Source organism: Eleutherodactylus coqui, chromosome 7 (assembly GCF_035609145.1).
Source record: "Eleutherodactylus coqui strain aEleCoq1 chromosome 7, aEleCoq1.hap1, whole genome shotgun sequence".
In the NCBI taxonomy this organism is placed as follows: Eukaryota; Metazoa; Chordata; class Amphibia; order Anura; family Eleutherodactylidae; genus Eleutherodactylus; species Eleutherodactylus coqui.
Window position 1 is genome coordinate 201,371,935 of NC_089843.1, and position 27,064 is coordinate 201,398,998.

A 27,064-nucleotide genomic window follows, 5' to 3' on the forward strand; every position below is an offset into this window, starting at 1 on the left:
AGGGGGTGCACCGGTCCTGGAGGTACTGCAATACCAGGTCAATGCGTGGAGTGGACAGAGCAAGCTCTTTTTCCAGCTCCCTGTTCTAAAAATCCATTTAATATATGGTCCCCAGATAGGGGACGTATCAGATATTAAACTGATAAGAACAGATTTTTTTTTTTTTTTTTTTTATAACCAAAGGTTTTTATTTATTCACAACATAATAAATCCATCACATTATACAACATAAATACATTACAAATCATGACAAATCAACTAATTGTATCCATTTTTTAACCTTCCATATTCCTTCCGCATCGACTCCATCCTTTCTTTTGTCCCATAAATAAATAAAGTATAATTTCCCCAACACCATTCGCACGCTGTCCCTCTCACTTACATCCTTCCTCTTGAACACATACACATTCCTTACATCCCACAACACTTCCTTCACGCACGCCATAAACAGCCACAACAGTCTCTCTCTCACACTGCCTCTCACACCCAAACCAAACATAACTAACTCAAAGGACATGAAATTAACTCCTGTTATTTCTTTGCATAACGGACCAAGTCTCCGCAGCACATTTTGTGCATGGCTGCAATTCCAAAATAAATGAACCACATTCTCACATCCACCGCACCCCTCTCTCGGACATCTCTCACTCCTCACCAAACCTCTCACACGCTGAAACTCTCGCACCGGTAACACGCCATGCAGACTCTGCCATACAATCTCACTCTGCCTATTACTCATCCCATCCATCCGCACTTTCTTCCACACTCTCTCCACATTCACTCTGCTAACAGAATTAATATCAGACACCTCATCCTTACTCTCAATCATTCGTTTCACCATTCGCTTATTCTTAAGTACATTCACTTCACAGTCATCCAACTCAAACTTCGCCACAAAACATACTGTCCATTCATACCACTTAGGGATTTGGAAAGCAACTGGTTTCCTCAAGTCGTATTCGCACCATTTCATACGTACAAACCATCTCCCTGCTAGATACCTCATCATGCACGCCCCTTTGGTGGTTTTTTGCAACATGCTTAGTAGGAAAACTACGCTGTTGCATCCAAAGTATGTCTCTAAATTGGGAAAGCCCATCCCTCCTCTCTCCCAACTCTTGTACACTGCCTCCCTCCTCAGACGTTCCATTTTGGACCCCCAGAAGAACAGAAACATGACCCTGTTCAGCCTCCTCTGACCCATGTATCCCGGAGGGAAAACTAATGCCACGTATAAGAAAATGGGCAAAATTACGCTCTTTAATATTACGATTTTGCCCATCATAGTCAGGTTGCGTAATTTCCAAAAATTTAACCGGTTCTCCACCTTCTGTCTTGCCTCCTCCCAGCTCTCTTCCCCCTGTAAATTGTTATTAAACCTAATGCCTAGAATTTTAATTGGCCCGGACACAATATTTAAACCTATATCTGCATCCACTCCAGTCTCACCAAACACCTTGCACTCACTTTTATCCCAGTTGACACGGAACGCAGACGCACCACAAAACACGGACACCAACAGCTTCACTCTCCTCACTGCACTCTCAGACTCACACATCACACACACATCATCCATATACGCACACACCTTTAACTCTCTGCCGTCACTACCTGGGATGTGGATCCCCCTCACCATCTTCTCCTGTCTTATTAGACATAGTAACGGCTCCATGGCGCAGATGAAAACCACGGCCGACAGCGGACACCCCTGACGCACACCAGACATCACATTCACTCTCCTTCCAACCTTCCCATTCACCAACATACTACTATAAATCCTTTCATACAGACTCCTCACTCGCTCTACAAACATACCCGGGAACCCCATACACACCAACACTCGGAACAAGAACCCATGCGACAACCTATCATACGCTTTTTCAAAGTCCAAGCTCACCACATACACCCTCTTCTTTCGCTCCTTACAATCACCCAGACAATCCCGCACCAGACACAGACTCTCATGTACCCTCCTACCAGGCACCGCACAGTACTGGTCCTCGCTCACCACGCTCTCCACTACCGCACGCATCCGATTTGCAATGATTTTAGCATAAATTTTATAGTCAGCATTAAGAAGCGTAATCGGACGCCAATTTTTTAAATTTTTCAGATTGCCCTTTTTGGGGATTAATACAACCAGTCCACCTCGCATACTTTCAGCTACATCCACATTCACCCACATGTACTGGCACACTTCACACACATCTTTCCCTATCACACTCCACAGCATACGATAGTATTCAATCGGTAACCCATCCATACCAGGCGTTTTATTAGCGGCCATACTCTGGACCGCCTCCCACACTTCTTTAGCGGTGATGTCATGTGTGATGGACACTTGGTCCGCCTCCCCTAACTTGTTTTCAAGTGTAGTTAATACGTCATCCTCCAGGACTTCATCCCTCCATTTTACCTTATATAAGTCCTCATAGAAGGATGCTACCTCTTCATGTACCTCCTCCCCCCTCACCTCCCCTCCTGTCTCTCTCTCTATTACTTCGAAGGTAGGTTTTTTAGAAAACACTTTTTTAAAAAAGAACCGCGAACATGTCTCATCATGCAGCATCTTGTCTAATTTAGCGCGGTACATTATGCTCTTCCCTTTTTCCACTAGATAATTATTTATCTCTCTTCTGGTTTTCAAGATGTCTTCTTGCACATCTCTTCCGTTATCGCGCAATTTTATCAACAGGCTTAGTTTGTTGCCAAGCCTCACGTACTCTGCCTTCCTTTCCCTGGCTACTTTGTATCCTGCCGACTTGAAAAAGGTTTTAGTTTTCCCCTTTACCCAATCCCACCAATCTAAGACATTTACAAAGTCCCCCTTTCTGTCCCTCCACCTCCTATACAGACTTTCATATTGTTTTTTTATGTCCTGTCCCTCCAGAAGCTTGAGGTTCAGCTTCCAGACTCCCCTCCCCCACGCAACACTGTTCCCTACCTCCACCCCACATAACAGACACTCATGATCTGAGAATAGCGCCATCTCTTGAACATAACTTGTGGCAGATAGACCTTCTGATAAAAAACAATAATCAATTTTGGAGTGGACTCCACCCCTGTCCGCATGGTATGTATTAAGCTGAGGGGATATGCCACACGCCTGTTGGATATCCCTCAGGTGAAAATCAGAGCATAGTTCAAATAAACATTTTGCAGACACGTCAAACGATTTTTTTGAGAGGTCACAATTCATGTCCCCTATGAGGACGGTAGGTGTCCTTCCTTGCATGAAAAACTTTATTTTGTTAAATAGAGCGCTCCTCTCATGCTTCTCCGCAGGTGCATACACATTAATAACACGGAATTGCGTACCTCTATATAATAACACCGCGGAGATGCATCTTCCAGCCTCAATTATTTCGCTACTCTGTAGCGCCAACTCTCTGGAGTTAATAAGTATGCCGACTCCATCGTTTTTATTATATGTACTCCCCGACCATGCTGCAGCACCATAAGGCCATTCTGACGGGCTGACATCAGTGTCTATACCACACTCCTGCAAGCAAAATAAATCAGCATTCTTCTGATGCAAAAAACTAAAAATTGCTGCCCTTCTGGCCTTTGATTTAAAAACGCGCACGTTCTGGGAACATATATTCAAAACCATAATTGTTATACCTTTGCAGAAAAATGTCTTAGTTCACGCAAAGACCTTTTAACAAATGTCATACACTTATATGCCTTCCACTTAAAGTGGCTAAACCACTAAATACACAGGATTATATAGACACTTTGTGGCTCATTTTATAAGTCCTCGCCACTCTCACCTGAGCACTCCAGGTCTTGCGCCAAAGTCTCGAAAGGGTTACTGACCTCCATGAGCGTCTCTTTACTTTTTGTGCACCTTCTTTTTTTGGCTGTGTTCTTTCCAGCCACCTCCACAAACTCCTCCTCACTGGAGTCATTCAGCCCACCACCTCCACCTCCACCCTCCCTCTTACTCAGGACTGTCTCAGGGGAGGAAAACTCCTCAATGTTCCCTGAGGGGTTAATGGGGCTGTCCACTTCCTCGATGATCTCCTCCAACTGTCTGATAACCCCAACCACCTGCTCTTCCGGAGTAGCACTCCCAACATGCGGCGTCTCAGGTACTTTTTGGGTATCCACTTTCCTCTTAATTTCCTCCTCTTTTCCTGCTTTAGCAGCCGCAGACACAGACGCAGCTGCAGCTCTCACTGCCTTGGCTCTCACAGGAACAACAGGTGTAATACTCTCAGCAGTTCCCTGCTCAGGCTGGACAGACACCTCATTAGCTGCAGCTGATGGCCGAGGTTCTGCAGCAGCCGCACCTGCAGACGTGCTCGCCTTGCTGGCTGCTGCTCCCTCCTCAGGGGGTCGCCGCCAGCCACCAAAACCACCGTTCGCCGGGCAATCTTTCACCACGTGCTCAGACGACCCACAAAGATCGCACCTCTTTGGCTTAGGGCAGTCGCCAGCATGGTGCCCCACGCCCTTGCAGTTTCTGCACACAAGGCCTTTGGTACAGTCCGCTTTAATGTGACCAAACTGCTCGCAATTCCGGCAATAGGTCGGCTGTCCCGCATAATGTAAGTAGCCACGGTAGCCAGCAATGGAAAAATTGGCAGGGGGGTGCATCACTCCCCCGATACGACTTGGGTTCCTCTTCAGTCTCACCATGAATTTATATTTACAGTTAAATATTCCTAGGATATTCTTCTGTTTTTCACCACCTCGTACGTGGTCGCAATACTGCTCAAGGAAACTGAAAAGGAGGCCCACTTCCGTGTAAGGGTTAAACACGTGCACAGTCACCAGCCTCTCCTGCAAGCCAAACAGAGGGGTTATTTTAACCCCGTTAAGGAGCTCAGTGTCTCTCTGGGTTCGCAGCCATTCAAACACGTTTAGGCATGCCCCTTCATCACAAAAAGTGACATCATATTGCCCCTGACGGGGAAAGTCCTGGACACTGTAAATCTCCTCCACAGGTACATCACCTTTTTCCAACAGTACGTCCCGGACGATGTAAACCAGGTTGTTCTTTAGGCTGCTCTTGGACTCCACCTCAAACCGGATCGTGTTCTTGATGCCGTACATCCTGCAAGGTAACTGTCGGTGTAACACCACAGATAAAGTGATCCTTCTCACTGGGTGAACCCCAGCACACCCACGGCCCACAGCTCAGACCAAGCTTTACACTTGATCTTAGCCAAAAGGCCGAGAAGCGATAACCCGAAATGGGTTTCACCTGTAGCCCGGTCCGCCCAACTCCACTTCTAAGGCTTGAGGCAACACGCTCAGCCAGCACTCTGGGCGCACCCACAATGCACCCAGGCAGCGGGGAGAGCTTGTAAAACTTTACATAGCCCCGCCCCACGCCTTCTCAACCGCGCCCAGCCTCACACCCTCAGTCCTTCCTCTTGCACCGAGCTCACGCATCCTAGGCTTGCAGAGCCTGCTGCTGCAGGACTCGTCAGCTCCCTACAAACGAGGGTTAAGCCGGCGATGACACTAGAAGCAAGCACTAGTTTGTCTCTGAAGGTGCGTCGGCCGGTCGGTTGGAGGGATCTCTTCGGCCAGCCGCATTTCGAGTAGGGACGGATGGAAACTTTTTACCTAAAATAAGGGAAATTGGCTTCGGCCCCATAGGGCTTTATTGCCTTCCCCTGGGCCAGCATTAGTAGACCCTAGTAAGGAGAATATTAGAGCGGCATGGTCATCCGAAGAACTTAAAAACATACAGCAGGCCTTTTTTTCCCGCCATACATACATACATACATACATACATACATAACTACAGATTTTATATTTTTTTTACATATATACATTATATATATATACACACACTATATATATATATATATATATATATATATATATATATATATATATATATATATATATATACACACACACACACTTATATACACACACACATACACACACAAACAATCTTAAATCTATCTTTAATCTATATCTACAAAATCTGTAATTTAGAAATAATCCATATCTATATTCTACATAATTAATAAAGATAGATAGATAGATAGATAGATAGACTCACATACATGCATACATACATACATACATACTGTATGCAATTGAGCCAGGTGTTTGGAAGGCTGATGATGTCACTCCTTTGTGATGTCATCAATTTAGAAGCATTAATACCGGGCTTGGCAGCCATTTCAGTCAGTCTCTGCTGCAGCTGGGAGACGGGAGATGGTCTTTATTTCCACCAAGAAGCTGCAGAACTACCGGTAACTGCATCATTTTTATTTTATTCAATATAGGTTTTATTGGTTTCATGGAGGGGGGGGAAACTTTTGCCTTATCTCAAAGCAATGTAAAATTAACTTTGACAATGAAACTTAATAAATCAATTTCGAGTTGAACTATATCATGTTTGTCTGTGATATTTTATAAGGTCTACAAACAGGGGAATGAGGGGAGGGTAAGGGGGGGAGTGGTAAGGGATGGTAGGTATCTATGACACGGGAGAAAGAGAAAATAAAACAAAAAGGGGGGGGGGGCGGGCTCCGGGATTGTTGTTTCTCTTTACGATTGTGGTTTAAACGTGTTACTCACATGTCCCTGTCTGTAACCACCTAGTAAATAGGGGTGAGCTCCGGGCATCTATCCATATCGCCCAGGTGTGATACAATTTATCATAGCCTGACGGCTCATCTTGAAGCCTCATTCTCTCCCTACGCTCTATTTCGTGGATCAATGTTATTTTTAGTGGAGTGCATTTTTTATGCAGCACACAAGGGGGAGACAGCGGCCTACCAAAATCGAGTTGGCTGCTGCTGTGGCTTTCTTTTTTTTAAAAAAAAAGGTAGGTTCCGTTCTTCCATGGTGAGGAATAGGCAGGGAGGTTCCGTTTTTGCCAGCTGGGGAATGCTTATAGGCAAGGCCTTATCCCTGGTGGTGCATGTAACGTTAGACCACGTTTCAGCATTCAGTCAGTCAGTGGCTGACAAACGAGCTCCATGCAAGTTTACATTAAACAGACACATTTCTTTCTTTACTGTATTGACTGCGGTCTGTAATCGAGCGGTTGAACTGTTTCTGTGTCCATGCATTGAATAAAGCAATACATCCTTGTAAAGTAGACGTCCGTTCGTTGGAGTTCTTTGCTCCCCGAGTGTTGCTCCATCTCTAAACGTTGGCCTGGATCTTCATGGACGAATACTGCCCATCCCACGTGGAGCGTGTATCTCAGCCCGCGTGGAGTGCTGCAGTCCAATGAGGTATTCCGTGCTACATAGCAAGCCTTGGGCCTGTGTGATTGGGGGTCCGCTGCTGTCTGTCCACTCTGAAGCGCGCATCCGGGGCCGGCCGCTTTTCGACTACCAGCGACTGCAGGTCACACACACAGGCTGGTTGGAATGGCCTAGCATTATCCTGATCCGGAGGTGTAACTTGAAGCTGCGGGGCCCCAGTACAAAGTCTGGAACTGGGCCCCCAAACTATAAAGCTTCATTGATAGCATTGGTTTACAATGTGGGGAAGAGAGACTTTATGGGCCCCCTAGGGCTCCGGGCCCCCTGCACATACACCCATGACCCGAATACGTGGAGCATACAGACGCAGGCTGCCAGGATACGCTGTGCCTGCCCGATGTTTCCAACTTGGCTATTAGCGCAGCGGTAGGTACGAACTATAGAGTGCGGCTGCCATATGAACTGGTGTGTGTGTTGTTTTGCTTCCAGTTGTACCTGTGCTGTGCACACTCTGGCAGACGCAGCTGCTCAGTGGATACAATGTTGCGAGCAGACGGGCTGAGTGTCAATCAAAGTGCTTGGGTGGTGGTGGTAGCAGCAGCCGCCGCCACAGCTGCGCTGCACCTCTTGCTCGTCGGTGTTGTTTTTCTGCTTTTGGAAACGGTTGTAGGAAAGGGGGTGCACCGGTCCTGGAGGTACTGCAATACCAGGTCAATGCGTGGAGTGGACAGAGCAAGCTCTTTTTCCAGCTCCCTGTTCTAAAAATCCATTTAATATATGGTCCCCAGATAGGGGACGTATCAGATATTAAACTGATAAGAACAGATTTTTTTTTTTTTTTTTTTAAGTTGACAAGCCCTCCATATGGGGGGCGTTTTTTATTTGTCCAACACATATTTACATAGACGTTTTTGCAATTGTTAAAAACAGTACATTAAAACATATTAAACAACACATTAAAACATACCATTTAAAACATTCGTCTACATAAAATACATGTTAAAAATACAGAACAAGTTAATATCACATAAAAGGGCCCTTGGTGGCATCATATTATGGAGCTCCATTCTGATAAAAGCCATTTTCTCGCTAAAACTGGGAAATTTTTCTTATCCACTAAAAAGTATTGGTGCATCTCATTAAGAGTAATGGCTAAAATGTCCTTCACAGTTAAAATTTCATGTTTAAAAACTAAAATGTTTCTGGATTTCCATAGAGCTGCTTTGACCGAATTGACCATCTTCCATGCCATAATTTTCTGAGTCCGTGTGGGGCATTCCAGGCATCCATACAGGACGGCATCCAATGTTAGTCTCTTAAGTCCTGTTATTTTAATCAGTAGCGGCAACATCTTAGTCCATATTCTCTTTGTTATGTAGCAGGTCCACATCAGGTGGGTCGTCGTCTCTTCTCCTGCACATCCTGGTCTTGGGCACGCGGCAGTGCTGGTCAAACCTCTACGATGCTGGAATGCCCGGCACGGAAGACAGTCATGGACGCAGCTCCAGGCCAGATCTTTCTGTGAATTACAAATATAATAATTAACCATTGTCCAAGTTTCCTTGCTTTGTTTTTCGTTAAAATTACTTACTTGAACATAAAAACCACTTTTCTTAATATCCTTTAAAATGACTTTACTATTCATTAAAACTTGTGGGCTTTTGCCAGTAAAATCATATAAAATCGCTATTTTCTCTAAAATCTTGTATTCTCCGGGTAGATTAAAAGAGTAAGGGGAATTTAAAACCGTCTTGAACCAATTGTTCCTCCTCATAAAATAGCCTGTGTTATACCGGATAAAATAGGACCAATAGTGGTTTTTAAAAAGAGCACCAATACATAAACTAAAATACTTCGTATATAAAAAGGCTTTAAAATCAGGGAAATCTTTTCCTCCCATCTCCTTCGGCTTCATCACGATTTCCCTGCTTAGTTTCTCCATCTTGGAGCTCCATAAAAATGTGAAGCATGCTTTAACAATTTTATTAAAAACTCTGCCAGGAGGGGGAAACACTAAACTCAGGTATAATAAAATAGGTAAAATCACAGATTTGGTGATTAAAACCTTCCCCTCCATGGTCAGCTGCCGCATGCTCCACATACAGATTTTCTTATTGATTTTTTGTGCCACCAAGTCCCAGCTGTTAAGACCTCTGTTATCCTCGTTGAAGGAGACTCCTAAAATCTGCACCGAGTCGGACACAGGAATGGGGACATCTGGCAAGGGCAGGTCCCCGATTTTTAAAACACTACTTTTGTTAAAATTGACTTTAAAACCCGAGGCGCAGCAATAAAACTCAATTTGTCTAATAGTCTTCTGGATCGACAGGGTGTCCCTTCCGAGGATTGCCACATCGTCCATGTACCCCACTACTTTAGCCTCGATCCCCCCGCCGCCGGGCAGGGGGATCCCACGGATCTGCTTGTCCCGCCGTATGGTGCATAAAAGAGGCTCTAGCGCGCATATAAAAAGTAGTGGGGACAAGGGACACCCCTGCTTCACCCCGGAGTTTAAAAGCACTTCCTGTGTCCTAAAACCGTTGACTAAAATTCTACTCGTGCAGTTGTTGTAAAACGCTTTTAAAGACAATAAAAAACCTTCCGGTATACCCATTCTCTCTAAAACCTTAAAAAGATAAAAATGCGACACGCGGTCAAAGGCTTTTTCAAAGTCGATGGTTAAAATTGCCATTTTTCCGCTTCTTGATTTTGTGTCGCTAATACAATCTTTGATCAGGTTAAGATTCTCCCATATTGCCCTCCCGGGCACCCCACAGACCTGGTTGGGGTGTACAATTTTGCTTATTACGGTCTTGAGGCGGTTTGCACATATTTTGGCCATTATTTTGTAGTCACTGTTCAGAAGGGTGATCGGTCTCCAGTTCTTGATGTCCGTCTTGTCTCCTTTCTTGTATAAAAGAGACACGTCACCCTTCTTCCAGGACCCCGGGAGGGCTTTAGACATAAAAACCTCGGTAAAAAGGGAGAAAAGGTCATCCTTAAAAATACCAAAAAAGGTGACATAAAACTCTATGGGTATACCATCGGGCCCAGGCACCTTACCTGGTTTAAAACTTTTAATAGTGTCTAAAATCTCCTGTTCTGTGATGTCCCTTAGTAAAATCTCACGAGAACCAGGATCTAAAACGTCGGTAATCTCCTTCAACGAGTCATTCATAAAATCAATGTCAACAGGTTTAGTATTAAAAAGATCCGCATAAAAACCATACACTTTCTTTAAAATACCCTGTATGTCCTTGGTGCCATCGAGATCATCGAGGACTGTCCGCTTGTCTCTTATCTTCTTGAAGAAGTACCTGGAGCAGGTCTCGTTCTCCTCCAGATGTTGCCCTTTCGAACGGAATATAATTTCTTTTCCCCTCTGCTCCAGGCACCGGGCGATCTCTTTCTTCACCTCGATGATCTCGTGGTCCACCTCTATGTCATGTTCTCTGAACTTATACAGGGTCTGCAGGCGAGTATTCAGATTAGAATAAAATGTACATTTTGCTTTAGCTTTAGCGATCCCAACCTTAATAAAAAATGTTTTTATTTTCAGTTTCATCTTCTCCCACCACTGGCTGGTGGGAGTGTTGGGATCTTTTACTCGCCTGCAGTCTTTATAAAAAGTGATAAAATCAGATAAAACCTGCGGATCTTCTAAAAGGGACACATTAAACTTCCAGGCATTCTTACCGGATTTTCTCTTTAAAACTGAATCAACTTTAAAATATAAAAGCTTATGATCCGAGAAAACATTGGTAAAAAGGTCACATCTAAAAGGCAGTACTTGGTAAGAGCAGAACATAAAATCGATCCTGGAGCTGCACAGTCTGTTGCTCCAGGTAACGCCGGCTTCCTCTGATGCGCTGGGGTTGCATTTTTTGTAAGCATCAGTGAGCTTGGCGTCTGAGATGATGTTTTTTAGCAAGGCTGAGGTTTTATCATAATTTCTGCTCACTGAGCTTGAAAGCCGGCGTTCCCCCTTTAAAATACAATTAAAATCTCCCGCTAAAATGAGAGGATCTGAATCGTTTAAAAAGAGGGGTAAAATCTCTAACATTTCTGCTCGGGTGTTTTTATCTGTTGCACCATAAAAATTTAAAAACTGCCACTTTACTCCGTTAATAAAAGCTTTGACCAATAAAATTCTGCCTGGTAAAATTTCGTTAATAACGTCAATTAAAACGTTTCCTTTAAAAAGAATGGCGACCCCCGCCGATCTGGTCTCGTTAGAGCCGGACCAGACCGACGGTCCATGTACCCAGTCCTCTTGGTATTTTTTGTACTGGGCTCTATGCGGGATCCCGCACTCCTGCAGGAAAAAGACGGAGGCAGCGAAAATCGTCAGGTAGTTGAAGAGGGCGACCCTCCTCACGTGGCTCTCGATGCTTCTGACGTTGAACGTGAGTCCCGATAGAGCAGCCATGGGGGACTAGGAAATGTGTGGGTCTCTGCTCAGAAGTCCCCGGGCAAGCCAAAGACCTCGCTGACACTCTCACACCCCCCCGCATCCGAGTCCATCGTAAATGTCGATGCTGGAGAGGAACCTACCTCGCTTAGTGGACCCCCTACGGTGCCCGAGAGAGGGATTTGCGTAAAGTCCCATACCGATTCTATTTCTACTGGGAACTCCAAGGGGGCTGGCAGGCCAGCTCCCGTGCTCATATCTGACCCCTCCGCCGGGGTGGGTACTCGGCTCTCGCATGTATCTCTGCCCTCGGAGGTGGCACCCCGCGCCCCCTCCTGGCAGGGAGGGGGAGGGGCCTTCTGGGCTGACACCGCAGGGGGTACTTCCCCAGGGTCCTCCAACTGAGTCGGAATCTCCGGGGTTCCCCCCTGCACCACCTCCGAATAGAGCCTGCCTCCCGAGCCTTTCCGCCTTTTCTGTGTTGCTGCCGCCGTGCCCCCTGGGTCCTCCACCTCAGGCACCGCTTGAGCGGGCATCTTGGGAGGGCCTGGACCGGCTTCCCCGGCTCTACCACCTCCACCGGTTTCCCGGGAGGGAGAGCCTGTCCGCCGGTCACTCACCCTCCTCTTTATGCTCCGCTGTTCCTTACCGGTCTGGGGGGGTCCACTGGAGACCTCCATCTCCTCAGGTTCCTCTCCCTGGGGGGGTGCTGCTTGGTCATCTGGCTGCCCTGGCTGCTCCTTCGGTCCGGGTCGCCCTTGCTGCTCCGTCTTCTGTGCTCTGTGGGGGCAAAACGTGTAGAGGTGACCAACACTGCCGCAGAAATAACAACCTTTGCCTTTTTTGCACTCGCTTGTCTCGTGATCAGTGCCCCCACATTTCTTACAAGTACTCGCACAGTTTTCTTTTTGGTGACCGTATGTTGAACAAACCCTGCAGAAGTCGGGCATTCCCGCAAAGTACAGGTCGCCATTCACTTTGCCCAATTTAAAACGCGCGGGCGGTAAGATCACTCCCCCCGGCCAACTGGGGTCACTTATACACGTGGCCTGGAAACGCCACTTCGAGGTCCAGATGCCAAACTCGTTCATAATTTTTCCCATACATCTGACGGATTTAAAATATCGTGATAGGAAAGCCTCAACCTCTTTCACGTCAATGTAAGGAGAGTACATCTTAATCACCACGAGTTTAGTTATGTCGAGGACGTGCTCGACCAGCAAGACACCCGCAAGCTTCGGATCTTTCTTCTCTGGGATGGCCGCCACCAGATCTCGAAATATGCCAGTTTCAGTTAGGGTGACGTCGTAGATCCGTCGCTTGGGGTAGTCTTGGATCGCTAGAATCTCTCTCTTTTGCACATTAAATACTCCTTGTAGCACGTCCTCAACCACATACCTCAGGCCACGTGTATCCGCACTATTCGTAAAAGAGACACGTACTGTGTTCTTAATCCGCGCATATGCCGGTATTTCTTGTGGGCTTTCGCCCATGTTTGTAGAAGGGAAGTCACAAAACCGCTTTGTGACTCAACAATAGTAGCGCCCTCCTCTGGCCCGGAGACCAGAAGAGGCAGGGGGATCGCAACCCGTTTACCCTGGGACTAATCCCTCTCCCCGATAGCAGCAGGCGGGTGAAGCCCACCGGAGTGGGCGATCCCGCCAGGCAGAGGAGAGGGGTACCCGAGTTACCTTCTGACTAAGACCGCCTGTACCAGGTACACTTGATCTTAGCCAAAAGGCCGAGAAGCGATAACCCGAAATGGGTTTCACCTGTAGCCCGGTCCGCCCAACTCCACTTCTAAGGCTTGAGGCAACACGCTCAGCCAGCACTCTGGGCGCACCCACAATGCACCCAGGCAGCGGGGAGAGCTTGTAAAACTTTACATAGCCCCGCCCCACGCCTTCTCAACCGCGCCCAGCCTCACACCCTCAGTCCTTCCTCTTGCACCGAGCTCACGCATCCTAGGCTTGCAGAGCCTGCTGCTGCAGGACTCGTCAGCTCCCTACAAACGAGGGTTAAGCCGGCGATGACACTAGAAGCAAGCACTAGTTTGTCTCTGAAGGTGCGTCGGCCGGTCGGTTGGAGGGATCTCTTCGGCCAGCCGCATTTCGAGTAGGGACGGATGGAAACTTTTTACCTAAAATAAGGGAAATTGGCTTCGGCCCCATAGGGCTTTATTGCCTTCCCCTGGGCCAGCATTAGTAGACCCTAGTAAGGAGAATATTAGAGCGGCATGGTCATCCGAAGAACTTAAAAACATACAGCAGGCCTTTTTTTCCCGCCATACATACATACATACATACATACATACATAACTACAGATTTTATATTTTTTTTACATATATACATTATATATATATACACACACTATATATATATATATATATATATATATATATATATACACACACACACTTATATACACACACACATACACACACAAACAATCTTAAATCTATCTTTAATCTATATCTACAAAATCTGTAATTTAGAAATAATCCATATCTATATTCTACATAATTAATAAAGATAGATAGATAGATAGATAGATAGATAGATAGATAGATAGATAGACTCACATACATGCATACATACATACATACATACTGTATGCAATTGAGCCAGGTGTTTGGAAGGCTGATGATGTCACTCCTTTGTGATGTCATCAATTTAGAAGCATTAATACCGGGCTTGGCAGCCATTTCAGTCAGTCTCTGCTGCAGCTGGGAGACGGGAGATGGTCTTTATTTCCACCAAGAAGCTGCAGAACTACCGGTAACTGCATCATTTTTATTTTATTCAATATAGGTTTTATTGGTTTCATGGAGGGGGGGGAAACTTTTGCCTTATCTCAAAGCAATGTAAAATTAACTTTGACAATGAAACTTAATAAATCAATTTCGAGTTGAACTATATCATGTTTGTCTGTGATATTTTATAAGGTCTACAAACAGGGGAATGAGGGGAGGGTAAGGGGGGGAGTGGTAAGGGATGGTAGGTATCTATGACACGGGAGAAAGAGAAAATAAAACAAAAAGGGGGGGGGGGGGCGGGCTCCGGGATTGTTGTTTCTCTTTACGATTGTGGTTTAAACGTGTTACTCACATGTCCCTGTCTGTAACCACCTAGTAAATAGGGGTGAGCTCCGGGCATCTATCCATATCGCCCAGGTGTGATACAATTTATCATAGCCTGACGGCTCATCTTGAAGCCTCATTCTCTCCCTACGCTCTATTTCGTGGATCAATGTTATTTTTAGTGGAGTGCATTTTTTATGCAGCACACAAGGGGGAGACAGCGGCCTACCAAAATCGAGTTGGCTGCTGCTGTGGCTTTCTTTTTTTAAAAAAAAAAGGTAGGTTCCGTTCTTCCATGGTGAGGAATAGGCAGGGAGGTTCCGTTTTTGCCAGCTGGGGAATGCTTATAGGCAAGGCCTTATCCCTGGTGGTGCATGTAACGTTAGACCACGTTTCAGCATTCAGTCAGTCAGTGGCTGACAAACGAGCTCCATGCAAGTTTACATTAAACAGACACATTTCTTTCTTTACTGTATTGACTGCGGTCTGTAATCGAGCGGTTGAACTGTTTCTGTGTCCATGCATTGAATAAAGCAATACATCCTTGTAAAGTAGACGTCCGTTCGTTGGAGTTCTTTGCTCCCCGAGTGTTGCTCCATCTCTAAACGTTGGCCTGGATCTTCATGGACGAATACTGCCCATCCCACGTGGAGCGTGTATCTCAGCCCGCGTGGAGTGCTGCAGTCCAATGAGGTATTCCGTGCTACATAGCAAGCCTTGGGCCTGTGTGATTGGGGGTCCGCTGCTGTCTGTCCACTCTGAAGCGCGCATCCGGGGCCGGCCGCTTTTCGACTACCAGCGACTGCAGGTCACACACACAGGCTGGTTGGAATGGCCTAGCATTATCCTGATCCGGAGGTGTAACTTGAAGCTGCGGGGCCCCAGTACAAAGTCTGGAACTGGGCCCCCAAACTATAAAGCTTCATTGATAGCATTGGTTTACAATGTGGGGAAGAGAGACTTTATGGGCCCCCTAGGGCTCCGGGCCCCCTGCACATACACCCATGACCCGAATACGTGGAGCATACAGACGCAGGCTGCCAGGATACGCTGTGCCTGCCCGATGTTTCCAACTTGGCTATTAGCGCAGCGGTAGGTACGAACTATAGAGTGCGGCTGCCATATGAACTGGTGTGTGTGTTGTTTTGCTTCCAGTTGTACCTGTGCTGTGCACACTCTGGCAGACGCAGCTGCTCAGTGGATACAATGTTGCGAGCAGACGGGCTGAGTGTCAATCAAAGTGCTTGGGTGGTGGTGGTAGCAGCAGCCGCCGCCACAGCTGCGCTGCACCTCTTGCTCGTCGGTGTTGTTTTTCTGCTTTTGGAAACGGTTGTAGGAAAGGGGGTGCACCGGTCCTGGAGGTACTGCAATACCAGGTCAATGCATGGAGTGGACAGAGCAAGCTCTTTTTCCAGCTCCCTGTTCTAAAAATCCATTTAATATATGGTCCCCAGATAGGGGACGTATCAGATATTAAACTGATAAGAACAGATTTTTTTTTTTTTTTTAAGTTGACTAACCCTCCAGATGGGGGGCGTTTATTTTAAACAACACGTTTTGACATTTGACATGTTAGAATGTTCATACATAGTACATTTAAAAACACATTATAGAACATATTTAAAACATACCATAAAAAACATTCAAAACATACATTACATGTTGTTAAAATTCACATTAAAAAACACATAAAAGGGCACTTGGTGGCACTATATAATGGAGTTCCATTCCCTTAAAAGCCATTTTCTTGATAAAATAGGAAAGTTTTTCCTGTCCACAATATAATATTGATGCATTTCATTAAGAGCCATAGATAAAATATCTTTCACAGATAAAACTTCGCGTTTGAAGACTAAAATGTTCCTGGCCTTCCACAGAGCTGCTTTGACCGAGTTGACTATCTTCCATGCCATAATTTCTTGCGACCGTGTGGGGCATTCCAGACATCCATATAATATTGCTTGTAGCGTTATTCTCCTCAGTCCAGTTATCTTTCGTATTAATGGTAAAATCTGAGTCCATACTCTCTTGGTTAAAAAACAAGTCCATAACAGATGGGTAGTTGTCTCCTCTTCTCCACATCCGGGTCTTGGGCACGCGGCGGTGTTGGTCAATCCTCTACGATGCTGGAATGCCCGGCACGGAAGACAGTCATGGACGCAGCTCCAGGCCAGGTCTTTCTGTGAATTAAAAATGTGGTTATTTATCTTTCTCCATATTTCTTTGGTTTTGCTCTCATTAAAATTACTAATTTGAACATAAAAACCACTTTCTTTAATATTTTTTATCATTAATTTACTATTCATTAAAATCTGCGCACTTTTTCTGGTAAAATCATATAAAACCACAATTTTTTCTAAAATCTTATATTCTGGTGACAGGTTAAAAGAATAAGGTGAGTTTAAAACGGTTTTAAACCACCCGTGACGCCTCATAAAATAACCTGTGTTATATCTTAAAAAATAAGACCAGAAGTGGTTTTTAAAAAGTGCGCCCAGGCACATGCTAAAATACTTGGTGTATAAAAAGGCTTTAAAATCGGGAAAGTCTTTTCCACCCATTATTTTTGGTTTCATCACAATCTCGCGTTTAAGTTTCTCCATCTTGGAACTCCATAAAAAGGTAAAAGCAGCTTTAACGATTTTGTTAAAAACCCTCCCAGGAGGGGGGAACACCAAACTCAAATATAATAAAATAGGTAGAATCACCATTTTGGTTATTAAAACTTTCCCCTCCATGGTCAGCTTTCTCATACCCCACATACAGAATTTCTTATTTATTTTTTGTGCCACCAAGTCCCAACTATTAAGACCTCTGTTGTCCTCGTTGAAGGAGACACCTAAAATCTGCACCGAGTCAGACACAGGAATGGGGACGTCTGGCAAAGGCAGGTCCCCGATGTTTAAAATGCTACTTTTGTTAAAATTCACTTTAAAACCCGAGGCGCAGCAATAAAACTCAATCTGTCTCGCAGCCTTCTGGATCGACGGGGTGTCCCTTCCGAGAATTGCCACATCGTCCATGTACCCCACTACTTTAGCCTCGATCCCCCCCCCCGCCGGGCAGGGGGATCCCACGGATCTGCTTGTCCCGTCTGAATGTACATAAAAGAGGCTCTAGTGCGCAGATAAAAAGTAGTGGGGACAAGGGACACCCCTGCTTCACCCCGGAGTTTAAAAGCACTTCCTGTGTTTTAAAACCATTTACTAAAATTCTGCTCGTGCAATTATTGTAAAACGCTTTAAGAGACAATAAAAAACCTTCCGGTATACCCATTCTCTCTAAAACCTTAAAAGGTAAAAATGTGACACCCGGTCAAAGGCTTTCTCGAAATCTATTGTTAAAATTCCCATTTGACCTTTCCTTGCCTTGGTGTCACTTATACAGTCTTTTATGAGGTTAAGACTCTCCCATATTGCCCTCCCGGGCACCCCACAGACCTGGTTGGGGTGTACAATTTTGTTTATCACGGTCTTTAAACGGTTTGCACATATCTTAGCCATTGTTTTGTAGTCACTGTTCAGAAGGGTGATCGGTCTCCAGTTTTTAATATCGGTCTTGTCTCCTTTTTTGTATAGGAGAGACACGTCACCCTTCTTCCAGGACCCCGGGAGGGCTTTAGACATAAAAACTTCTGTAAAAAGGGAGAAGAGGTCATCCTTAAAAATACCAAAAAAGGTGACATAAAACTCTATGGGTATACCATCGGGCCCAGGCACCTTGCCTGGTTTAAAACTTTTGATAGTGTCTAAAATCTCCTGTTCTGTGATGTCCCGTAATAAAATTTCACAAGACCCAGGATCTAAAACGTCAGTGATCTCCTTCAACGAGTCATTCATAAAATCAATGTCAACAGTTTTTGTATTAAAAAGATCCGCATAAAACTCATGCACTTTCTTTAAAATACCCTGTACGTCCTTGGTGCCACCGAGATCATCGAGGACTGTGCGTTTGTCACGTATCTTCTTGAAGAAGTACCTGGAGCAGGTCTCGTTCTCCTCCAGGTGTTTTACTTTTGAACGGAATATAATCTCCTTTCCCCTCTGCTCCAGGCACCGGGCGATCTCTTTCTTCACCTCGATGATCTCGTGGTCCACCTCTATGTCATGTTCACGGAACTTATACAGGGTCTGCAGACGAGTGTTCAGGTTGGAATAAAATATACGTTTCTCTCTAGCTTTGGTGATCCCAACCTTGATGAAGAATGTTTTGATTTTTTGTTTCATCATCTCCCACCACTGGCTGGTGGGAGTGTTGGGATCCTTCACTCGTCTGCAGTTTCTATAAAAAGCGATAAAATCGGATAAAACCTGCGGATCTTCTAAAAGGGACACGTTAAATTTCCAGGCATTCTTTCCAGTTTTTCTTTTTAAAACTGTATCAACTTTAAAATATAAAAGCTTATGGTCAGAAAACACGTTGGTAAAAGAATCACATCTAAAAGGCAGTACTTGATAAGAGCAGAACATAAAATCTATCCTGGAGCTGCAGATCTTGTTGCTCCAGGTAACGCCGGCTTCCTCTGATGCGTTGGGATTGCATGTTTTAAAAGCATCAGTGAGCTTGGCGTCTAAAATTACATTTTTTAACAAAGATGAGGTTTTGTCGTAATTTCTGCTCGCTGAGCTAGAAAGCCGGCGTTCCCCCTTTAAAATACAATTAAAATCCCCCGCTAAAATCAGAGGATCAGAATCGTTTAAAAACAAGGGTAAAATCTCCAACATCTCCGCTCTTTCATTTTTATCTGTTGACCCATAAAAATTTAAAAACTGCCACTTTATACCATTAATAAACGCTTTGACCAATAAAACTCTGCCTGGTAAAATTTCGTTAATAACATCAATAAAAACGTTCCCTTTAAAAAGAATGGCGACCCCCGCCGATCTGGTCTCGTTAGAGCCGGACCAGACCGACGGTCCATGTACCCAGTCCTCTTGGTATTTTTTGTACTGGGCCCTATGCGGGATACCGCACTCCTGCAGGAAAAAGACGGAGGCAGCAAAAATAGTCAGATAGCTGAAGAGGGCGACCCTCCTCACGTGGCTCTCGATGCTTCTGACATTAAATGTGAGTCCCGACAGAGCAGCCATTGGAGACTATGGTATAACGTGGGTCTTCTCTTTAGAAGTCTCCGGGCAAGCCAAAGACCTCGCTGGCACTCTCACACCCCCCCGCATCCGAATCTAATGTGAACGCTGATGCTGGAGAGGAACCTACTTCACTCAGTGGACCCCCGACGGTGCCCGAGAGAGGGATCTGCGTGAGGTCCCATATTGATTCTATTGTTTCCTGAATCTCCATGGGGGCTAGCAGGCCAGCTCCCATGTCCTTCTCTTTCCCCTCCGCCGGGGTGGGTACTTGGCTCATTTCCTCGGCCTCCTCAGAGGTGGCACCCCGTGCCCCCTCCTGGACAGGAGGGGGCGGGGCATTCTGGGATGACACCGCAGGGGGTACTTTCACCGGGTCCTCCGACTTCGTCGGGATCTCCGGTGTTCCCCCCTGCACCACCTCCGAGTACAGCCTGTCACCTGAGCCTTTCCGCCTTTTTTGAGCTGCCGCCGTGCCCCCAGGGTCCTCCGCCTCAGGCACCGCTTGAGCGGGCATCGTGGGAGAGCCTGGACCGGCTTCCTTGGCTCTACTACCTCGACCGGTTTCCCGGGAGGGAGAGCCTGTCCGCCGATCACTCACCCTCCGCTTGATGCTCCGCTGCTCCTTGCCTTCGTTTTGGGGGGGTCCACTTGCAACCTCCATCTCCTCAGGTTCCTCTCCCTGGGGGGGTGTTTTCTGGTCATCTGGCTGCCCCGGCTGCTCTTTGGGTCCGGGTCGCCCTTGCTGCTCCGTCCTCTGTGCTCTGTGGGGGCAAAACGTATAGAGGTGACCAACACCGCCGCAAAAATAGCACCCTTTTCCTTTCTGGCATTTACTCGTCTCGTGATCCGTACCCCCACATTTCTTACAAGTGCTTGCACAGGACTCTTTTTGATGACCGTATTTTGAGCAAATCCTGCAAAAGTCGGGCATTCCCGCAAAGTATAGGTCGCCATTCACCTTGCCCAATTTAAAACGCGCGGGCGGTAAGATCACTCCCCCCGGCCAACTGGGGTCACTTACACACGTGGTCTGGAAGCGCCATTTTGAAGTCCATATGCCAAACTCGTTCATAATCTTACCCGTACATCTGACCGCTTTGAAGTATCGTAAAAGAAAGTCCTCAACTTCCTTCACGTCAGTGTAGGGCGAATACATCTTAATCACCACGAGTTTAGTGATGTCGAGGACGTGCTCGACTAACAAGACTCCCTCCAGCTTCGGATCTTTTTTTGTTGATATGGCTGTGACCAGGTCCCGGAAGATGCCTGTCTCTGTCAAGGTTACATCGTAGATCCGTCGCTTCGGGTAGTCTTGTATAGCCAGGATCTCGTGTTTTTGTACGTTAAAAACGCCTTTAAGCACGTCCTCAACCACATATTTCAGACCACGTGTGTCCGCACTATCTGAAAAAGACACACGTATAGTGTTCTTTATCCGCGCATAAGCCGGTATGTCGTGTGGGCCCTCGCCCATTTTTGGTATTTGAGAATATCACAAAACCGCTTTTGTGATGTGGTATGTAAAGCGCCCTCTCCTGGCCCGGAGACCAGAAGAGGCAGGGGGATCGCAACCCGTTTACCCTGGGACTAATCCCTCTCCCTGATGGCAGCAGGCGGGTGAAGCCCACCGAAGTGGGCGATCCCGCCAGGCAAAGGAGAGGGGTACCCGAGTTACCTTCCGGCTAAGACTTCCTGTACTAGGTACACTTGGTCTTAGCCAAAAGGCCGAGAAGCGATAACCCGAAATGGGTTTCACCTGTAGCCCGGTCCGCCCAACTCCACTTCTAAGGCTTGAGGCAACACGCTCAGCCAGCACTCTGGGCGCACCCACAATGCACCCAGGCAGCGGGGAGAGCTTGTAAAACTTTACATAGCCCCGCCCCACGCCTTCTCAACCGCGCCCAGCCTCACACCCTCAGTCCTTCCTCTTGCACCGAGCTCACGCATCCTAGGCTTGCAGAGCCTGCTGCTGCAGGACTCGTCAGCTCCCTACAAACGAGGGTTAAGCCGGCGATGACACTAGAAGCAAGCACTAGTTTGTCTCTGAAGGTGCGTCGGCCGGTCGGTTGGAGGGATCTCTTCGGCCAGCCGCATTTCGAGTAGGGACGGATGGAAACTTTTTACCTAAAATAAGGGAAATTGGCTTCGGCCCCATAGGGCTTTATTGCCTTCCCCTGGGCCAGCATTAGTAGACCCTAGTAAGGAGAATATTAGAGCGGCATGGTCATCCGAAGAACTTAAAAACATACAGCAGGCCTTTTTTTCCCGCCATACATACATACATACATACATACATACATAACTACAGATTTTATATTTTTTTTACATATATACATTATATATATATACACACACTATATATATATATATATATATATATATATATATATATATATATATATATATATATATATATATATATATATATATATATACACACACACACACTTATATACACACACACATACACACACAAACAATCTTAAATCTATCTTTAATCTATATCTACAAAATCTGTAATTTAGAAATAATCCATATCTATATTCTACATAATTAATAAAGATAGATAGATAGATAGATAGATAGATAGACTCACATACATGCATACATACATACATACATACTGTATGCAATTGAGCCAGGTGTTTGGAAGGCTGATGATGTCACTCCTTTGTGATGTCATCAATTTAGAAGCATTAATACCGGGCTTGGCAGCCATTTCAGTCAGTCTCTGCTGCAGCTGGGAGACGGGAGATGGTCTTTATTTCCACCAAGAAGCTGCAGAACTACCGGTAACTGCATCATTTTTATTTTATTCAATATAGGTTTTATTGGTTTCATGGAGGGGGGGGAAACTTTTGCCTTATCTCAAAGCAATGTAAAATTAACTTTGACAATGAAACTTAATAAATCAATTTCGAGTTGAACTATATCATGTTTGTCTGTGATATTTTATAAGTTCTACAAACAGGGGAATGAGGGGAGGGTAAGGGGGGGAGTGGTAAGGGAGGGTAGGTATCTATGACACGGGAGAAAGAGAAAATAAAACAAAAGGGGGGGGGGGGGGGGGGCGGGCTCCGGGATTGTTGTTTCTCTTTACGATTGTGGTTTAAACGTGTTACTCACATGTCCCTGTCTGTAACCACTTGGTAAATAGGGGTGAGCTCCGGGCATCTATCCATATCGCCCAGGTGTGATACAATTTATCATAGCCTGACGGCTCATCTTGAAGCCTCATTCTCTCCCTACGCTCTATTTCGTGGATCAATGTTATTTTTAGTGGAGTGCATTTTTTATGCAGCACACAAGGGGGAGACAGCGGCCTACCAAAATCGAGTTGGCTGCTGCTGTGGCTTTCTTTTTTTAAAAAAAAAAGGTAGGTTCCGTTCTTCCATGGTGAGGAATAGGCAGGGAGGTTCCGTTTTTGCCAGCTGGGGAATGCTTATAGGCAAGGCCTTATCCCTGGTGGTGCATGTAACGTTAGACCACGTTTCAGCATTCAGTCAGTCAGTGGCTGACAAACGAGCTCCATGCAAGTTTACATTAAACAGACACATTTCTTTCTTTACTGTATTGACTGCGGTCTGTAATCGAGCGGTTGAACTGTTTCTGTGTCCATGCATTGAATAAAGCAATACATCCTTGTAAAGTAGACGTCCGTTCGTTGGAGTTCTTTGCTCCCCGAGTGTTGCTCCATCTCTAAACGTTGGCCTGGATCTTCATGGACGAATACTGCCCATCCCACGTGGAGCGTGTATCTCAGCCCGCGTGGAGTGCTGCAGTCCAATGAGGTATTCCGTGCTACATAGCAAGCCTTGGGCCTGTGTGATTGGGGGTCCGCTGCTGTCTGTCCACTCTGAAGCGCGCATCCGGGGCCGGCCGCTTTTCGACTACCAGCGACTGCAGGTCACACACACAGGCTGGTTGGAATGGCCTAGCATTATCCTGATCCGGAGGTGTAACTTGAAGCTGCGGGGCCCCAGTACAAAGTCTGGAACTGGGCCCCCAAACTATAAAGCTTCATTGATAGCATTGGTTTACAATGTGGGGAAGAGAGACTTTATGGGCCCCCTAGGGCTCCGGGCCCCCTGCACATACACCCATGACCCGAATACGTGGAGCATACAGACGCAGGCTGCCAGGATACGCTGTGCCTGCCCGATGTTTCCAACTTGGCTATTAGCGCAGCGGTAGGTACGAACTATAGAGTGCGGCTGCCATATGAACTGGTGTGTGTGTTGTTTTGCTTCCAGTTGTACCTGTGCTGTGCACACTCTGGCAGACGCAGCTGCTCAGTGGATACAATGTTGCGAGCAGACGGGCTGAGTGTCAATCAAAGTGCTTGGGTGGTGGTGGTAGCAGCAGCCGCCGCCACAGCTGCGCTGCACCTCTTGCTCGTCGGTGTTGTTTTTCTGCTTTTGGAAACGGTTGTAGGAAAGGGGGTGCACCGGTCCTGGAGGTACTGCAATACCAGGTCAATGCGTGGAGTGGACAGAGCAAGCTCTTTTTCCAGCTCCCTGTTCTAAAAATCCATTTAATATATGGTCCCCAGATAGGGGACGTATCAGATATTAAACTGATAAGAACAGATACTACACTTGATCTTAGCCAAAAGGCCGAGAAGCGATAACCCGAAATGGGTTTCACCTGTAGCCCGGTCCGCCCAACTCCACTTCTAAGGCTTGAGGCAACACGCTCAGCCAGCACTCTGGGCGCACCCACAATGCACCCAGGCAGCGGGGAGAGCTTGTAAAACTTTACATAGCCCCGCCCCACGCCTTCTCAACCGCGCCCAGCCTCACACCCTCAGTCCTTCCTCTTGCACCGAGCTCACGCATCCTAGGCTTGCAGAGCCTGCTGCTGCAGGACTCGTCAGCTCCCTACAAACGAGGGTTAAGCCGGCGATGACACTAGAAGCAAGCACTAGTTTGTCTCTGAAGGTGCGTCGGCCGGTCGGTTGGAGGGATCTCTTCGGCCAGCCGCATTTCGAGTAGGGACGGATGGAAACTTTTTACCTAAAATAAGGGAAATTGGCTTCGGCCCCATAGGGCTTTATTGCCTTCCCCTGGGCCAGCATTAGTAGACCCTAGTAAGGAGAATATTAGAGCGGCATGGTCATCCGAAGAACTTAAAAACATACAGCAGGCCTTTTTTTCCCGCCATACATACATACATACATACATACATAACTACAGATTTTATATTTTTTTTACATATATACATTATATATATATACACACACTATATATATATATATATATATATATATATATATATATATATATATATATATATATATATATATATATACACACACACACTTATATACACACACACATACACACACAAACAATCTTAAATCTATCTTTAATCTATATCTACAAAATCTGTAATTTAGAAATAATCCATATCTATATTCTACATAATTAATAAAGATAGATAGATAGATAGATAGATAGATAGATAGATAGATAGACTCACATACATGCATACATACATACATACATACTGTATGCAATTGAGCCAGGTGTTTGGAAGGCTGATGATGTCACTCCTTTGTGATGTCATCAATTTAGAAGCATTAATACCGGGCTTGGCAGCCATTTCAGTCAGTCTCTGCTGCAGCTGGGAGACGGGAGATGGTCTTTATTTCCACCAAGAAGCTGCAGAACTACCGGTAACTGCATCATTTTTATTTTATTCAATATAGGTTTTATTGGTTTCATGGAGGGGGGGGAAACTTTTGCCTTATCTCAAAGCAATGTAAAATTAACTTTGACAATGAAACTTAATAAATCAATTTCGAGTTGAACTATATCATGTTTGTCTGTGATATTTTATAAGGTCTACAAACAGGGGAATGAGGGGAGGGTAAGGGGGGGAGTGGTAAGGGATGGTAGGTATCTATGACACGGGAGAAAGAGAAAATAAAACAAAAAGGGGGGGGGGGCGGGCTCCGGGATTGTTGTTTCTCTTTACGATTGTGGTTTAAACGTGTTACTCACATGTCCCTGTCTGTAACCACCTAGTAAATAGGGGTGAGCTCCGGGCATCTATCCATATCGCCCAGGTGTGATACAATTTATCATAGCCTGACGGCTCATCTTGAAGCCTCATTCTCTCCCTACGCTCTATTTCGTGGATCAATGTTATTTTTAGTGGAGTGCATTTTTTATGCAGCACACAAGGGGGAGACAGCGGCCTACCAAAATCGAGTTGGCTGCTGCTGTGGCTTTCTTTTTTTAAAAAAAAAAGGTAGGTTCCGTTCTTCCATGGTGAGGAATAGGCAGGGAGGTTCCGTTTTTGCCAGCTGGGGAATGCTTATAGGCAAGGCCTTATCCCTGGTGGTGCATGTAACGTTAGACCACGTTTCAGCATTCAGTCAGTCAGTGGCTGACAAACGAGCTCCATGCAAGTTTACATTAAACAGACACATTTCTTTCTTTACTGTATTGACTGCGGTCTGTAATCGAGCGGTTGAACTGTTTCTGTGTCCATGCATTGAATAAAGCAATACATCCTTGTAAAGTAGACGTCCGTTCGTTGGAGTTCTTTGCTCCCCGAGTGTTGCTCCATCTCTAAACGTTGGCCTGGATCTTCATGGACGAATACTGCCCATCCCACGTGGAGCGTGTATCTCAGCCCGCGTGGAGTGCTGCAGTCCAATGAGGTATTCCGTGCTACATAGCAAGCCTTGGGCCTGTGTGATTGGGGGTCCGCTGCTGTCTGTCCACTCTGAAGCGCGCATCCGGGGCCGGCCGCTTTTCGACTACCAGCGACTGCAGGTCACACACACAGGCTGGTTGGAATGGCCTAGCATTATCCTGATCCGGAGGTGTAACTTGAAGCTGCGGGGCCCCAGTACAAAGTCTGGAACTGGGCCCCCAAACTATAAAGCTTCATTGATAGCATTGGTTTACAATGTGGGGAAGAGAGACTTTATGGGCCCCCTAGGGCTCCGGGCCCCCTGCACATACACCCATGACCCGAATACGTGGAGCATACAGACGCAGGCTGCCAGGATACGCTGTGCCTGCCCGATGTTTCCAACTTGGCTATTAGCGCAGCGGTAGGTACGAACTATAGAGTGCGGCTGCCATATGAACTGGTGTGTGTGTTGTTTTGCTTCCAGTTGTACCTGTGCTGTGCACACTCTGGCAGACGCAGCTGCTCAGTGGATACAATGTTGCGAGCAGACGGGCTGAGTGTCAATCAAAGTGCTTGGGTGGTGGTGGTAGCAGCAGCCGCCGCCACAGCTGCGCTGCACCTCTTGCTCGTCGGTGTTGTTTTTCT

The 27,064-nt window shown here is 46.1% G+C and overlaps 4 non-coding genes across 4 annotated transcripts; all 4 read right to left on the reverse strand.

The window, feature by feature from the left end:
* Positions 1-188, reverse strand: LOC136573936 (U2 spliceosomal RNA). Its single transcript, XR_010786136.1, has one exon. It is a non-coding gene; the product is annotated as a U2 spliceosomal RNA (small nuclear RNA).
* Positions 189-7,863: 7,675 nt separating this feature from the next.
* On the reverse strand, positions 7,864-8,050 carry LOC136574104 (U2 spliceosomal RNA). Its single transcript, XR_010786233.1, has one exon. It is a non-coding gene; the product is annotated as a U2 spliceosomal RNA (small nuclear RNA).
* A 7,970-nt stretch (positions 8,051-16,020) lies between these two features.
* LOC136574112 (U2 spliceosomal RNA) lies at positions 16,021-16,215 on the reverse strand. The gene has a single exon (XR_010786239.1). It is a non-coding gene; the product is annotated as a U2 spliceosomal RNA (small nuclear RNA).
* A 7,993-nt stretch (positions 16,216-24,208) lies between these two features.
* LOC136573703 (U2 spliceosomal RNA) lies at positions 24,209-24,399 on the reverse strand. The gene has a single exon (XR_010785925.1). It is a non-coding gene; the product is annotated as a U2 spliceosomal RNA (small nuclear RNA).
* Positions 24,400-27,064: the final 2,665 nt, after the last annotated feature.